Source organism: Adiantum capillus-veneris, chromosome 8, assembly GCF_014529385.1.
Source record: "Adiantum capillus-veneris isolate H3 chromosome 8, ASM1452938v2, whole genome shotgun sequence".
In the NCBI taxonomy this organism is placed as follows: domain Eukaryota; kingdom Viridiplantae; phylum Streptophyta; class Polypodiopsida; order Polypodiales; family Pteridaceae; genus Adiantum; species Adiantum capillus-veneris.
Window position 1 is genome coordinate 130,625,121 of NC_140938.1, and position 18,498 is coordinate 130,643,618.

The following is an 18,498-nucleotide window of genomic DNA, read 5'->3' on the forward strand; positions in this document are numbered from 1 at the left end:
ATGCACGTTGCTCTTTCATAGACTACCTTCTTTTAGACCCCTATTGAGATGTAACCATCTCTCCTCTTGGTCCCTTGCTGAGGTAAATCTAGAAGCACTTATTGCACATTGCTCTTTGGTAGACCGTCTCCTTTTGGACCCCTATTGAGATGTAACCATTTCTCCTTTTAGTCCCTTGTTGAGATAGGTCTAGAAGCACATATCTATATGCTAACTCTTGTTTCCCTTTTATCTTCCCATATTAAGTGATCATTTTAATATGAGAAAATCATTTGGTAAAGTTAGATATTATATTTTATGACATCTTAAAGCTCCAACCCTCTAGAATTTTGGAAGATTAAGAGAAAATTCTTAGGAAAGAATTTTCAGAGAGCATCTTGTCCAATGGTAGGACTATCATGAGGAAGCTGCAACCTAGGAAGATAAGGCCACCCTAGAGAAGGACTACCCTCATCACTTTTCCTCAAGATGAGGATGTCTTGAATCCCTAGGTTGGGGAGTCTATAATGTAATTATTTTTTTTTCAATAAAATTTGCATCCACTCAAGACTATATTTTTAAGGTTTAGGAGCATTATTAAGTGTATAAAAATTTGGGTCTCTATCCAAAACAGACGGTTCTGTTGAATATCTATCTATCTAAGCTTAATCATGTGGAGAATTACCAGCTCGACTTTGGGGACCTTACACTTTAAGGCATAAAAAGACCATAAATTCCATAAAAACCAATGGGAATCTAGCCCATACACATACAATTTGTCAAACATCCTTGGTCATAGGGCATAAGAAACCTCAACACACCCGTTCAATACTATCTATCTATCAAAGCTTAATAGTGTACTATCTATCTAAGGTTTAGGAGCATTATTAAGTGTATCAAAGTCTCTATCCAAAACAGACGGTTTTGTTGAATTATCTATCTATCTAAGCTTAATCATGTGTAGAATTACCAGCTCGACTTTGGGGACCTTACACTTTAAGGCATAAAAAGACCATAAATTCCATAAAAACAAATGGGAATCTAACCCATACACATACAATTTGTCAAACATCCCTGGACATTATGGCATAAGAAACCTCAACACACCCGTTCAATATTGTAGTGTACAAGGGACAACATTGAGTATTCAAGTTCAACCACAAAGGCTCTCAATATTGCAATGATACTGTTTAATATGAGATTAGCCACCATACCCCCAATTTGTTGAGAGATCAAGCTCAAGACATGGTATGCCTGGATGACTTCTTGCCTACATTTATCATTGGCATTTTTAGAAATAATTTCTCCAATGCAATTTACAACTTTAAATGCAGTGATCGAAGTTGGTGATATTGAGATAACTTTGCCTCGTGAAAGGACGCTCAACAATTTGGGTGAATTCATCTATGTACTGGATGAACAACTTTTACGTAAATACAAAGTCAACGTGTCCCATCAAGCACACTATGCACGCTCACCTAGCACGAATCCCATTGCCATTGTGGATAGTCCGTCAAAGGTGCACTTCGCTCAAAAAAAGCTAGTAGATCTTTGCACCCCGCCTCGAGTTTTGCTTCCAAATAGCTTCAAAAGGAGTACAAGACAGAAACTTCTACAGGCCGAAAAGAAGGGCACAATGACAAAGCTTTTAATGCAAATACAACAAGTGGAACAAGTTACAGAGATTCCAAGGGCTTACAATGGTGATCTTGTTGTAGAATTTCCACCTATCATGGGGAGGTTGCACCATATGGATGCAATGGAGCATAAGTATGATCCTTATTTGTGGTCCAAGCCACAAACGTCCAATATAATTTTCCCGGGTGTAGTACATCTTAGTCATTGCCTAGGATCTCTGAAGTGCATGAATGAACAATGTGCCCGCTTGGCTAATTATCATATTCCCAATACAAGTCATTTCAGCAGATACATACAAAAGGAACCTGCACCTAGACAATATTGTAAGATTGGAGATAAGAGCCTTACATGCCACTTTTGCAAGGCAATTGCTTTTTGTACTGCAACATGTGATTGTGTAGTATACTTTGTCATGCCATCCGATGAGACCGCCACCAAAGTCATGATTCATCGTGGCACACATAGACACGATGTGCGTAGTGGCACATTCAAAACACTAATGGACAACACCAAGGTGATTGTGCAAAGGATTTTGACTGTTGACCCTCATGCAGGAGCCAAGAAGGCTCAAATGTGTTTGGTAAAAGAAATTATAAGTACAACACTTCTTCACAAACAACACCAACACAGGAATTTTAGGTGAGCAATAGCTATTTGCAATCGTTAAGGAGTTGGGGCCATTCGTGCAAGATAATTGGTATGTGCATTTCCTAGATTCTTATTTCAATACAAAACTCTATGCTAAATTATTTTTGCTCTGAACACTATGAATGTTGTTAGGTTTCGAAGGTCAATATCTAGTTTACGAAGAGGGGTTGACAAAGAATCTTTTGGCATTGATGCCCTCCTAAAGCTAAAGTGAGACTGCACATATGACGTTTTCCATGGAAGCAGGTTTTCTGGTCAAGGTACGGAGGGAGAGAAATGTTATGTCTTCAAAATGTCCACAATTGGTCTAGCATCCGGCGTGGACTTGGTGAACCGAATGAGACAAGACAAGGATGGCGATCTTCGACGTGCGTGGATCCAGTTTGATCACACCAAACGTGTTAACGGTTGGGTGACTATGGCCTGTCATGCCTATGATCCAAGGTACATGGCGCACCTTGACAGCATTGTGGGTTGCCTTTGACTCTCTCTCTCTCTCTCTCTCTCTCTCTCTCTCTCTCTCTCTCTCTCTCTCTCTCTCTCTCTCTCTCTCTAACAATTTGTTTGCAGCATGGAGGACCTTTTTACTATTGCAACTTGTGAAATGAAAGAGGAAGACATGGAAATGCAATGTCTTTGGGAGTGTCTCAATGTTGTAATGCTATCATGTGGGTGTGACAGAGCTAATTTGTTTGGCTTCATGGCGGATGAAGCTCAAGCAAATTGGAATGCAGTTTGAATTGTTTTCAATGGTAGCGACAAGACCAATACGATGAGCGGTCGAGAGCGTTCTTGTCTTTTGCATTGGAAGAAAATCTTGAATTAACACACAATGAAGTATGTGGCGCAAGCTTCTCAACACGCACACAAAGAAATGTGTGAGAAGTGGAGGCAAGCACCAACAAAAGAGGCTGCAGCAACAGAGGCTCGTCTGATACGCCAATAGTGGCATAACGGTCATTGCATAGACCGTAACATTCCATACATGGGTTCATGGCTTAGTTGGTGGGAAATTCGTATTGCACATTGTGGTGGCATTACGACATGCGTAGAAAGAAGCTCTGATGGACCAAACACTCCACGCACAAACCTTGCCGAGAGCAAGCAGGGGAGGGGTTTCATAAACGCATTTAATTATACGATGCATGTACAACCGACCTTGCAAATTCCATCTTACAAAGCACAAAGGCCATTTCATACAGCCATGAAAAACACATTGGGAAGGGTCCATCGATACAGAAGCTTGCGGAGCGCCATGAAAAACGTCCCAGCCAAGTAATAAGAGCATTGAACAAGGCTACGGAGGGCACTCCAATGTATAAACAACCGACTCCATTGACAGGATACTAGGAGACATCAAGGCAAAAACGCAAGCCAAATGAGGTTATCAATGTCAAAGATGATGCATCGCATAGGCCTAAGTACAACTCGATCACCCAAGATCGCAAAAAGTGTGGAAGACCCCGTAAGACCAACATGTCCGGATCATGTCTTGCAATGCCACATAGTAGACTAGAACACTGAGCCGCAGCTTCAGCATCCACCACACATTTGTCCCGTGCATGTGGGCACCAACCTAGCGCGAGGATGAGGTGCAAATATTGCATAAAGGGGGGTATCAAGTGGAGTTCAGGAAAGAAGAAATCTCTAGTGTAACGCCGGTTGTTCGTGCACAAAATATGACCAACTCTCCTTTCAAGTCAAAAGATACATCCACTCCTCAAGACAGTGCACGAGCCACAGTGCAAGATGGTGTGCGTGTACGGTATCAGACTTCCATTTTTTAGGACTCTACTTGCAAGATCAGTTTAGCGCTAGCACTGAGTGCCAAGGTCATAGAAGAAATATGTGCGGCAAATGGTGTTCATGTCTTCAAAGTAGAGAACCAAAGTGAAGATGGTCATGTCGGGTTGTACAATGTTTGTATTTGCAACCAGTCATCATGCACATGTCCAAACTTCATGGAAGGGGTGTCAAAGCAAAAACCATATCTTGCATGTAAACATTTGTATTTTATTTATCTGTGTGTGCTAGGGTTAAGCCAAAATGAGAACATGTTTATCCATCAACCAATTTTGGTAGATGCTGATATCTTCAGGGCACTGAGCCGAGGCCGGCGGGGGATCCTATCCAGACATGGATGCATAGCATTTGTCGTTTCTCACTTTTTGTATGTCAATTCAACATGGACAACTCTACCAAGTTCTAATTTTTATCTTATGATGGCCACATGTCGGTACATTGCTTTGCAATTTTTTTCAAATTTGAAAAGTGGATGTTTATGTGTCACATCGTGAATAAAGTAATAATATAATATTCCCACAATTGCTATAAATTGGCATTGCTTGAATTATTTTTGTGAAAGCGTTCACTAGCTACCATAGCGCACTTCTCTTTATTTTCACGATGGCCGACGATCTTGAGAATAGAATCAGGTCTGCGTGGGATGCCATGGAAGCCATTCCCAACGGAGAGGCATTGTATGGAGCCGACTGGTTAGAGAGGCTCTAAAGGCAACAATCAATGTGTATCGCCTCTATCATTGCCTCATAGACCTCAATACGTGGACCTTGCTCAACTTGAATGAGAAGGGACAATTCGCTTTCTCTTGCTGGAAGAAGATTGGGCTCATCACAGAGGAGGATGAGGAGTGAATGACGCAGCAGCTAGGGAACGTGGTGAATCTTCTTTTTCCACTCGAGGTCAACACAGCTACGCCTAAAATCGAGCCTTCCAGAAGATGAACGCTTCTTGCCTATGTAATGCAAGTGCAATAAAATGTAACCTTTCTATGATTGATGGATGTTCTTGTTTCAAGTACCCTTGTCTCTGTTGTTTTTGAAACAATTTGAAAGGTGGCATATCTTTATCTATGTCTCAACCTCCCTAATACCTCATTGCCTATCTCTACCCTCTGTCTCTCTTACCCTCTCTCTCTCTCTCTCTCTCAGATAGAGAGAAGGAGTGGAGACTAGCAAAATTGCGTGCAAGAGATAGAGAAGGAAGAAGAGAGAATCTTTTTAGGAATATGCTCGCCTAATTCCTAAAAAGTGCTCACCAAAAATTACTCGCTTGGAAATATCCCCCGCGCATATAGGGATTGTGTTGCTATCTTTTACACATGGAAAAGGGATTTTTTTTTACCAATGACTACATGTGCAAAATATTACAAAGAACTTGTGTTTGTTGGGCAAATGGTTTAGGGTCTATAGGTCAGGTTCAATTTTGATGGTATGTATGTAGAAGACTACAAGAAGAACGGAAAACTCATTAGACAAGGTAAAAAGGCGGGAAAAATATTTACTCTTCATGCAGGTGTATTATAGATGAAATCTTCATGTTTGTATAAGGATCACGAGTTGTTGTAGACATAAACATCTAACATAAACGTTTTGGACATGTAAATGTCACTACAACAAAAACAGGTGTTATCGACGCATATATCGATGTTGCCCGTCGCTATACGCGTCGCTGTGAAACCAGTCGCTATTAGCGACGCGGATAGCGACGCTCATAGCGACGGGCATAGCGACGACCATAGCAGAAAATTTTTTTCTTGGGCAGAGGGCAGGTAGCCTGGCTTGTGCCCACTTAAAAGATGGACACAGCCACAGCCAGACTTCCTGCCCTCTGCCCAAGAAAGCGAGCAGCACCAAAATATCAACCATGCTCCCGCGCACAGAAATTTCAGCAGAGTTCCCTTTGTTTTTACATAAACTTTTCAAAAAAAACCATATCATGTATACGCCTCCTACATGCTATCCATGTAGGATCTCACATGAGATTTAAGGCCAATGAAAGACAACCATACCAACTGAAAGGCATAGCCATAACTTAAAAGCATAACCATAACGAACCATAACCATAACTTAAAAGCATAACCATAACTTAAAACCATAACCGGCTATAACCACTTTGATCAAAACCATAATGCAGATAACCATAACCATAAACAAAATTAACAATAACCATAAGCATAACCAGAAAGAGAAACAATAACTGTCTATACAATGACAATGACAATAATCATAACCATAAGGGAAACAATAACTGTCTGAACACTAACTGTTTGTACAAAAAAGAGACACAGAAGCGTGTCTGTGTCTCACAAAGCATATAGATGAAATCTGGTCCACTAATGACTAGGCATCGCAACTTGCACATAGGACAACTCACAAAATTAGTATTGATATTACTTCACATATACTGACTTAATTAAATCAACTCACACATATTAACGTCTCACCTCAAGCGATCAGCGAGACTGTAAGGCCTCCCAGTCTACAGGCTCTCCTAAAGCTTCAAGATCATTCAGTACTTCGTAGATACCTCTGCGATATCCATCTGACTCCTCCTCGCGTGATGGAGCTCGATGCATCGCAAGATTCTGCGTTTATACAAAAATCAAAGTAATAAGAATACATGATTCATCGCGTTTTAAAAAACGCCATAGTTAAGATTGGATTAGAAACTCACAAACTCATAGCGAAAGGTGTCGAAGCCTCCGCTGCCAAGATGAGATGTCCCCCTAGTCATCTGTCGTACCTGCGCGGCCTCACGCTGCTGTCTGAACCGCGTAGCTGCTGTCCACTTATCCTCCCTGATCTGTAGCCACGTCTCGTGTGGGATGCCCGAAGGCTTCGGCGAGCCGGTCCTGAAAGCCTTCCGAGCTGCATCTCGTCGATGTTTGATGGTGTCCCGTGCAACACCCTTGATCCAACGCGCCGAAACAACGGAAGAACCCGGAGCAGGCTGGTACTCTCTCAGGATGGTCTCCACTATGTAAGTGACTTTTTCCTTGTCTTGCTGATCCCAAGACGTCAGAATGCTGGTCGAAAACTGCAGCTCCACGAGCTGGAGAATCCGCTGTCGCATCTCAGTCCCAACTCTATCCATGTCAACAGAACCATCTCCCCGTACAGTATAGAGCTTGGAGGCACTAGGATCGTGTGCCCCCCAAGGTGTCCGAGGTGTGCCAAGAGGTGTGTCGAGAGGTGTGCTTGGGTAAGACGGGGGTCGTGAGCGAGGAGGGGTCGAAGCATCTGTGGACCCTCCTCCACAGCAACCACCACCTCCACCTGACGATCGCCGTGATCGGCAAGTGCGCCTGTGCTGCGAAGATGACGACGTACCCGCCTCTGCCGCACCCCTAGGTGTCGAAGCGGTCGTGATGGGAGAAGAAGGTGTCGTACCCATAGGCGTCCCCCCCCTAGGCGTCGGTCCCTCGGGTGTGAAGCCCGGAGGCGTAGTACCCGTGCCTCTGGCTACCCAATACTGAGAAGCCTCTGCCATCTGAGCAGGCGTCATCCCTGTAACGAAGACCATGAATGCATCTGGACTCATGGAAGCGGGATCTGGAATCTCATCTGCCATACTAAAGTTCTGCACAAAGAAAGTAAAATAAAGCATCAGAACACAGTTGTTTAAATTAACTTTAAGCTTAATTTTAAATCAAAGTCTTCACACAAACACTTACAGGCCTAGGCCTCGACGAGTGAGGCATCATCGATAAGATCTTGCACCGTATCATCGTCTATCTCTAATTGCAAACATAACTCTGCCCCAACTCGTTCTGGCAGATTGTCTTCATCCATTGCATCTTCATCTACAAGTGTCAATTCTGGCTCGTCTGCGTCATCCCTCGTATATCTGTCAGCTTCCTCTGCCATACCTTCGTCCATCTCATCTAACGTCACAGTAGTATGGACGTCGTCTGACTAACTTTCCTCTAGGAGATCTTGCCCTTCAAATACTTGTTTATTTCTTGGAGCAACCTGAACCACAAACCACCATTGTCGCTCTCGAGGGTCCGGTACAAAGACCACTTGCTCGCAATGTTCGGGGAGAGCAAATGTGTCGCTCGCATTTGTCCAAGTCTTTGTAGAATCTATTTGCACAAGCTTGTTTCCATCTCTGCGTACCGTTGCATTGCGACCAAAAGTAATCACCTTGAACCACTTCACATCCAACAAAAACATCTCAAACCGCCTAAAGCTTACTTTCAGGATATCTGACACCAGACCACAGTAATCCAGGTTGCTAGTGCTCTCATTCGTGTCTCTAGCACTGGCCCTGCTCTTTTGCATGAAACTAACCATTACCCCACTGTCAAACGTGTTTCTTCTGCTGTCAATTTGTTGTGTTCTGAAATGCTTTCCATGCGACCACAATGCCATGTATGTATGATACTTCCAGTCACATCCAATAGCCAGCTCTTCCTCTTCTAGAGATATGGGTTCTCCGATCTGTCGAGCTGCTCTCATTGTCTTGTCCAACCATTCCATTGTAGGGAATTCAGGTAGAGGAGTGAGATAGTCTGGCAAGGGTAAGCCTCTAGTCGTTCAACTTCGCTTGAAATCCTGTCGCTCTAGATTGCGTCTCTCTTTCTCTTCTTCGTACCTTTCAAGCCATTTTTGCATCGGCGCTGAATTTAGTATACAGAACTTCATGATCTTTTCTCGCATGGCCAGGTTCATTTTCTTCGGCACCCCTTCCCCTTGCGGCTCCTCTCCCACCAGTCTTGCATCCTCCTCATCGCTCCACAGTCGAGGCATTTTTGGGTCAGAAACGGATAGAAATTCGGTCGTCAATACAAGAGACTCTTGCACCATCCATCCTTCTGCCATGCTCCCCTCTGGGCGCGCTTTTTGGCGAACAAAACCCTTAAGTTGTTAGGAAATAAGACGTAGCTAAATAGATAATTGAGTAGATTAATTAATGGAGAGAGACAGATTTATATACACGAGATTATAGAGTAGAGAGAGAGAGAGAGAGAGAGAGAGTACACACGATATACGTGGTTCACCCAATGTGGGCTACGTCCACGGGAAAGCAGCCACTCAATGGCTTTAGTACTTCAAAACAAGAAGTAGTTTACAAAGGGATTATACCCTTAATGGAGCTCCCGCCTTGCTTCACTCTCACCACCTCACACTCACCTTGTTGCATCAACTTCACACTATGAAATGTGTGTAGAAATGGCCTCCTTTTATAGGCCAAAAGGGTTGCCCTCTCTTATGAGAGACAGCCATGTGTAGCCGCCCTTGTGCGAATAAGTCCAAATCAGACCCTCCAATCCGCCCATGTGTGGCCGCCCTTGAGAAGACAAGTCCACTTTTGAATTCGGCCACCGGCCATTGACTTCCGACCACCGGCCATCGGCCATTGACTACCGGCCACCGGCCAACCGATCAGTTGTTTTCCGACCACTTTCCGGCCGCCGTCCGGCCATAATATTCCGGCGAAAAGGGATATTTCGGCAAAAAAAGTCTCGGGGGCCTCCGCCCCCGAGGCCTTTAAAGTTGCCCCTGATTCTTGTCCGTGAAAATTTTGGTTTCCCGTGAGTGATTTTCCTTCACGCACGATGGCTTCTCCTCATAATGGGGGCCTTACAAATGTGCGCTTTTACCACAGAAAATTACAAGGGTAAATCAGGCTCCATACTTAACATAAGTGTTTTCATGAACCGCTCTAGAAAGAACATCCAACGGCTGTGGACTGTACCTGCCACTACAACCTCATCTACTACATGGACGAGCAAGTGCATTTGGATAGTTAGGCAGCTCGTGGGTAGATACTTCTCAATCATGCAAACTGCCTCAATGGAGTTAGCCCTTGCGACTGCAACAGATTCCTCCCGTATCTCCTTGGAAGAGATCCACCGCACTAGCTCTGAAATCTTGTATATGCAGGTCCGCACTTCCTCCGTTAAACACCCCTTGATCGCAATTGGAAGAATGAATTGCAAGAACTTATGCCAATCGTGCGATTTCAACCCTGACAGTTGATCGTCACGGGTGAATGCTGTCTTGAGACATCGCATATATCCTGTTGGCGTCCTGAACTCTAAAATCACCCTTTTCACTTGTCACTCTTCGTTTTTTAGCAATACCCATGGCGCTCTTGGAAGTTTTGTTTGACCAGCTGCATTGGTGAAAGGCCACAGCTCTGGCATCTTTCCAACCAACTGCAAATCATCTCGTGAAGCTCGATTGTCTTTCATTCCCATGATTGTCTTCCGGAGGAGCTCTCCCACATTCTTGAATATATGCATTGGATATAGCAAATGGTTAATTAGTAGATCACCCCAGTACGGCAACATATGGAGAATGGACAAACGTTTCATTCCTGGAACAGGTTGCCCCTCATGTTGCTCCCATCGGCGACGCCACTCTTGTACATGCATAGGACGGCATTCGACGCGACCAAGCTGGCCTTCGCGCAAGTGATGGCCATCTGGAAGATAACGGTGGTGGCCTTGATAAATTGTCTTTCGAAGAGAGGTAGAATAGCGCACATCCAAAGACTGCCCGCAAATTGGACATGCATTGTATCCTGAAGTTGTTAGTCCTGCATATATCAAAGCATGAATCAGGCCAAGGCAAAGGGCTTGCGAATAGCGAGAATTTTTTAAATCAATAACCATTACCAGAAGCTTCTCCGTATCCTTGCCAATCATGCATAGTCCACATAAGAAGTCCATGGATCCTTGCATGTTGTTGTCCTAGTGGTTCAACCGCATCTGCTATGTCGATCCCATGCCATAACTCCTGGAGCTCGTCAACTAGTGGAGCTAGATAAACATCCATGTTTTTTGCCTTGAACTTACCAGGTACAATCAAGCTTAAAATCAAATGACCCTTCTTGATAGCAAGCCACGGCGGGAGGTTGTAATTGATAAGGCACACAGGCCAAGTGCTCCATGACGAGCTTCTCAAGCCAAATGGATTGACTCCATCCATTGCCATGCCCAAATGCAAATTGCGTGGTTCACTCTTAAAATGTGGCCAGGTATCTTCAATGTACCTCCAAGCTTTCGAATCAGCGGGCACCCTAAAAGTTGCGTCAATGGATCTATTCGTAGAATGCCACCGATCAACTTTGCAATGGAACCACAACAAAACATGCTTTTTATCCTAGGAATAATAGGGAAATGCCGCAACACTTTAGCTGGCACTGTCTCGCCAACTGCATCTTGTTCGTTGCGCATTGCTCCGCACTTAGGACACGACAGACAATCTGCGAATTCATTGCGAAAAAGAATGCAATCATTTGGACATGCATGAATCTTGTTGTAGTCCAAGCCAACTGAGGTCAGAAGTTGCTTTGCGTCTGGCCTAGAGGGGGGCATTTCATTGCCAGCCGGGAGAAGTTGCTCCGGCAATAACCTGTTTAAGTCACATTAAATTAAAAAGCTCTCCGAGCACATCACCGTTGCAATCGGAAAATCTCTTTTGTAAATTACGTACCTAAACAAAGCAGTGACGCTTGCATCTGACCACCCGTACACTGACTGAAGATTCAAAAACGCCAGACAAGTACGAAGCACATATATTTTGGCGCCTTCATAGATTGGTTGACGTGCCAACTTCCTCAACATGTCTTCAGGAGATAGGCGCACGGCTTCTGGTGCTGCTTCGTTCGCGTTCTCCTCGCTTGTCTGGAAGAAGGCATCCAGTATCTCCTCCATGCCATCGTCTTCTGTCTGTAAGCCCTTTTCTGCTTCCATCCGTGGCTCTATATTGGTCGGACCTTCACGCATAATCTTTTTTCTCTCTCTCTCTCAGATGTAGGTGCTATGTCGCGGAAATCAATGCCCGTTCCGTAGGAGTCGTATCGCAGATTCTGTACGGTTTCTCTAGCAAACTCTCCGTACTTGTGCACATGCTCATTACATATCCTACGCTTGCGCAGGATTTGATACTTGCAGAGCGTGCACGAGCATGCAATCTTTTCCTCCATGTTAGTTGATGACGTTGCCATCTACAATGATTATGAATGTTGTTTTAATATATATATATACTCCTCACAATGTAAACTACCTCGCATTCTCTAGTCTTGCCCAATCTCCGTACACCTCGGTCCAGAGGTGTACGGAGATCAGGACCACCGGGTCAAAATCTCGTCTTTATTGGTCAAATCCTATATGGGTAGACACATACGTACACTCCCAGGTGTACATGGCAATGCATGTAGCAGACAAAACCCCTTTGCCTCTTTGAGTTCCATAGTTTCTTCTCTGTCTACGAACCCACCTGCCTCCATTCCGAGGTAGCCTGTCAGAGAAAGCTTTCCAATGCCGCACTTGATGAAAGCACAAGCCATGGAAGTTCTCAGCCCAATGAAAGTTTTCTACCTGATTGTAAACCGGACGAGGCCTCCATGTCCAAGCCAGAAGATAATGTGGAGATGGATGAGCAACTTGAGAAAGATTCAGAAGCCTTGCATGGTTCTTGCTCAAAAAAGCGATCTCGATCTCTCTTTCTCTCTCGATCTCACTCTCGCTATCTCTCTTTCTCTCTCTCTCTCTCTCGATCTCGCTCTCGCTATCTCTCTTTCTCTCTCTATTTCCTTATTTTCCTATCTCTCTCTCTGTCTCGCTCTTCACTTCCCTACCTCTCTCTCTCTCTCTCTCTCTCTCTCTCTCTCTCTCTCTCTCTCTATATATATATATATATATATATATATAGAGAGAGAGAGAGAGAGAGAGAGAGAGAGAGATAGGAAATAGAGAGATAGAGAAAGAGAGTTATATATATATATATATATATATATATATATATATATATATATATATATATATATTTCCTATCTCTCTCTCTCTCTACTTACCTCTCTCTCTCTCTCTCGCTCTCTACTTCCCTATCTCTCTACTGATCGAACGAGTGACTAAGCTAGGGAGATCTAGACGTCCAGGACTGCGGAGGACTACACAACATCGACAGAGGCTGCATCAGAGGATCTAGCTAGGTCACTTTGGCTCGACATGCATAACGCCCGGTCAGACTACTGACCATGGAGGAGATTGATGAGATCCGCCAGCGACAGCTGCTGGATCTCCTATGATCTACCTATCCCAGCTAGCTGGTTTAACCGTTTAGTCCATACCCAGCAGTTTAGGATTCCATAATATTTTATTTTGTCATCTTCTTACTCTGACTTTGTATCAGATCCATCACATTGTAACTTTCTTATCTCATGTCTCATAGGTCACTTTGGCCTTTCGAAGACGTTAATATAACATTTCATTTCATTTCTCTCTTTAATTATTTTTCTTTAATTTTAATTTCCTAAGCATACATTAATTCTCTATCTCTCTCTCTCTCTCTCTCTCTCTCTCTCTCTCTCTCTCTCTCTCTCTCTCTCTTTGATTACCTACACACACACACACACAGATTTCTCTCTCTCTCTCTCTCTCTCTCTCTCTCTCTCTCTCTCTCTCTCTCTCTCTCTCTCTCTCTCTCTCTCTCTCTCCTACACACACACACGCCGCTCTCTCTCTCTCTCTCTCTCTCTCTCTCTCTCTCTCTCTCTCTCTCTCTCTCTCTCTCTCTCTCTATTTCCTACACACACACACACCTCTCTCTCCCTCTCTCTTTCCTACACACACACACCTCTCTCTCTCTCTCTCTCTCTCTCTCTCTCTCTCTCTCTCTCTCTCTCTCTCTCTCTCTCTCACGCACACACACACCGCGCTCTCTCTCTTTCTCTCTATCTCTTTCCTACACACACATGATGTAGAGAGAGAGAGAGGGGGGTTGGGGGGGGGCATAATACCTGCGCAGTAGGTGGAGGCCAAGATTTGAGCAGAGCGCAGGCGAAAATGGCCCTTGTTGCTTGCGGGTTTCGCTTTTTTCCCCCAATTTTTTTTGCATCGCTATACGCGTCGATATACGCGTCGCTATAGGCGTCGATATACGCGTGGGAAGTAAAGCCTTTCCACGCGTATATCGACGTACATTGAGACGCGTATATCGACGCGTATAGCGACGCCCGCTAATTTCGTCGATATACGCGCGTCAATATCTCCATGTTGTGTTGTAGTCTATGCAAAGGCTAAAAACTTTGCAAATTCAAGATCTTGTTATAGGTTTACCAGTGTTTAAGATGGCTGAAATGCACAATATTTGTGAGGCTTGTCAATTTGGAAAGCAAGAAAAAACATCATCTCCTCATGGAAAGCACGTTAGCAAAAATATGTTGGAGATAGTGCATCCCGATGCATGGGGTCCTGCAAAGATTGCATCTATTGGTGGATGCAGGTTTTATGTTGCCTTCATCAATGAACATACAAAGGAAGGTATGAGTGTGCTTCATGAAGGAGAAGGTGTTCAAAATTTCAAGGTTATGGCTAGAAATCAGATAGGAAAATATGTACAATGCCCAAGAGAGTACTTCCCCATTGAGTGTAGCAATTTTTTGAGAAAGAATTCAGAGGCATTTTTCAAGTAAAATTTGCAAAAAAATGATATTTTTGAGCATAAGAATAGGCACATTGAAGAAGTTGTAAGGGCAATGATGAAAGAGATGAATATGACTCATTGCTATTGGGATGAGGCAGTTTTGAGGGTTCTATGTATTATGAACAAGACGCCCATTGCTGCTTTACATAACATCACACCTGAGGAGAAGTTTACTTGTGAAATACCTAATTTTTCACACCTTAAAGTGTTTGGATGTATTCATTATGCGCACGTGTCGGATGAATTGCAGACAAAGTTGCACCCAAAAGCTGGAAAAAAATGTGTGTCCATTGGTCATTCCCTTGAGCAAAAAGGGTATAAGTGTTACAAACCTGTCACATACCAAGTGACACTGACTAGGGATATGGTTTATTCTCAGTTAAAAACTCGGTGTGCTAATGTAAAAGATGATATTTGGTTGATGTAAAGGAGCGTTGTTGTAGAAAATGTAGTTAGCCAATCATAGGATTGAGTTGCAAGCAAGGGTCATCTAGTTCAAGTCATGCTATTTATCCTTGAATGGCACTTTACATGAAACGGTAAGTCTTGCAAATTCATCAAATGTATCAAGAAAAGCGAAATAAAAGGTTGATGATGCCCCAAGAATTCCAAATGGAGTGTAGGTCATGATGATGGCAGTTCTTGATTTGGAGCAAAGTGTTGATGAGGAGTTTGGTATACCCTCTGTGTTGATTCCATGTGCAAGAAGGATTTTGAATGAAAAGAGAGCATCTCTTAGTGATCTTCGACCATGAAGATATAAGAGGTAAGGAATCCTATGTAGAGATTCATGTATGACAATTATGTGGCTTTGCCATGCAAAGATTGTGTAGGATGTAGAGCCTATGTCTTTTGAGGATGTTGTTGGAGTTCCGAAGTCGGATAAAGCTATAGATGAAGAGATGGTTTCCCTTGATGCTAATAAGAAATGGGATTTAGTGCCATTGCCAAAAGGAAAGAATGTAACTGGGTTTACAAGGTGGAACATAATACAAATGGCACAACGAGTAGATACAAGGCTAGATTTTGTAGGTAAGGGTTATGAACATACTTATGGCATTGATTATGAGGAAAATTTCAGCCCTGTAGCTAAGATGGATACCATTCATACCGTCATTGTAGTGGCTGCAACAAAAGGTTGAGTTTTGCATCAAATGAATGTGAACAATGCATTCTTGCATGGTGAGTTGCAAGAACTATGCAACATCCACAAGGATATGAGGATGTGAGACATCCAGAGTATGCATGTAAGTCGAGGAAAATACCTTATGGGATGAAGCAAACACCTAGAGCTTGGCATGGGAGGATTGCATCCTATTTGATCCTTATGGGATGAAGTAAACACCTAGAGCTTGGCATGGGAGGATTGCAACCTATTTGATTACTATTGGTTTTGGTATGGCTGATGTTAATTTCTTTAGATATGTACGAGAGTGTGAGATCCATATTGTGATCATGTGCAGTTAGGTGGATAATTTGATTGCTTGTGTGGCAATCATGAGGTTGAATGTAAAGAGCCTCTTGAAGTAGGAGTTTGACAATAAAGATTTGGGAGAGCTACATTGTTCTATCATTTTGAGGCTACACAAAGAAAAGAGGTTTTTTTGGCCAAGTCTTTGGGAAAAATGTATCTAAGCTTATCCTCAAGCCGGTTAGACATTCAAGAAAATCAATTGAGATGAGATTAAAAAAGGGAAAATCCGCTTATATTTTTCAAGAAAATAGAGTAAAAAATCTTGCTTGGGATTGGCTTAAAGGGTTTTGTGTCTTTTGGCCACTCAATTGGGCATCCGACACCAAATAATGTTCCCCCAATATTTGGGTTTTGGGCACCCTTTTTAGTCACATAATGGGTGCCCAACAATAGAAGGAACTTTTACTAATGTGAAAAATGAAATTGAAAGTATGGAAATACAATGAAGGAAGCGAAAGAGAATGCTGTGGGTGCTTTTGTGCTCATTGGAGCCGCTACTATAGATCGAGGATGACTACACACATGAATCAGCAAAGTGTCACTATAGTATGGTGAAACGAGCTGCCACATCACTGGATGGGATTCCCACATGGTTTTATAACCAGAAGCAAAGCAGGTAGCTTTGTTGGATGAGTTTTCTTAGCTTTTTGGGACGTTTTTGTAAAGATTCTAGAGCGCTATAAATAGAAGGGCTATAGTGTATTAATTTTAAATAATAAAGTGTTAGGGTTTTGAAAATTAGAGTATTTTTTGTGTTTTTTTTCACTTCTTGTACTGTAGTTGTAACAAGGAACCTGATGCCTTTCTAACAATGAACCCACTTTGTCAAGTTTCTTTTAAAAATTCTTTTGTGAACCCAACATGAAGACAAAACGTCTATGAAAGATGACAAATCCATATGACCAGATGCATCACACAATGCAAACAATTTGCCGCATTCTTGCAAGTGCACCAACAACAATTTGATTTAGAAGAATGGGCAAAATAGATGATAACCTACAAGTTGAACCGTTTTGAAGCCAAAGATATCTCAAAATTTTGTAGAATTTTAAATGGAAGATAAAACCAACTTACCAAGTAGAGGTTCCTATAGGATACAAGAATAAATGCTCCATAACTATTGCAGGAGTTTGAAAAATGGTTCAAACAATTATCGACAAGAGAACAACAAAACGGAGAAGGTTGAGTTATTCACAGAATGTACTAATCCATGGTTACAAAAACATTCAATGAGACTTTTGGAAGATACAAAAGGAGAATTAGGGCTAACTGTATATTACAGAGATATTATAGAAGTCGTCAGTGTGATCGTAAAAAGGCAAAAAAGATCCAACAAATTGAATGTGCCTAATGTAATAACTACTCTAAGTAGGGTTATTCCAAGTTGGATGAACCGGTTCTTAATGAATTTAAAGGGATACAAGAGTTGAATTTGAATCTAAAAAGGCTTGAAGAAAAGATGGCAATACCAAATCAGGCAAATCCTCAACAAAAGGGGGCATGATTTTTTTCAAAAAGAAAATGTATATGGTGTGATGTTGAAGATCATGAAACAAAATTTTAAAGATTATCATGAGGCCTTCAAGAAGAATTCGACCTTCTTTAAGGATATGAGGATTCATTCAAGCCAAACAGGGTTCCCTCTTCCACCCAATTCTTGTAAAGGTGGTGTGAAAAAGATTGTGACGTAGATGCTAGCAAGCTCTTTTGGCACATAAGCATCAACATACGGCCTAATGGTAGACAAAAATAACTTTGATGAGGAATACAAATCTGAAAAGGATCATTGTCCCTTCACCATAAAGACAATAGAGAGGAGAAATGTTGCACAAAAACCTTGCATCAAGGGGGAAACCACATTAGAAAGACAATGGGGTGGGAAGATTCAGTTGATTATCTCTTTGTATATGCCTATATTGCAAAGGCGTAAACACAAAAGGCAATTGTGGAAGAAAAGAGGGAAAGGAAACATGATACTCTTGGCACATTAAAGAGGGTAGCAAGGACTGGTTTCAAGAAAGATGAAAAACCAAAGAAAACTATAGAAGTTAATATGGACGATGCTCAAAAGGAGAGACACCAAGAAAACCTAAAGGGCCTACATATACAAGCTAAAATCAAATATTGAGATGACAACAAATTTGCCAAAAAAAAATGAAGAGAGAATTCTCAATAGTAAGGTGGAACTTATCCTAGGGGAACGTATGGATGACAAAGCCTAAGTTTCATGGAAAATACATTGATGTTGTGAAGAAGAAATGACAAACACCCAATGAAAGTAGAGACAAAACCAAGAAAACCTGCATAATTCAACAAATTGAGACAACAATTGAGAAAAATGCTAGGACATGGGATACCTAGGCCAAATACCCTAAAAGTTTTAAATTGGTGTGGTATGCCTAGGCCAAAGTCTAAATCAAAACGGATGGTGTGGTTTATTGGTTGCAAGCTTTTTGCCTGACTATACTCAATTTGGAGTTCTCTATCCCATCAAAACCGGTAACAAACTATTGGAAC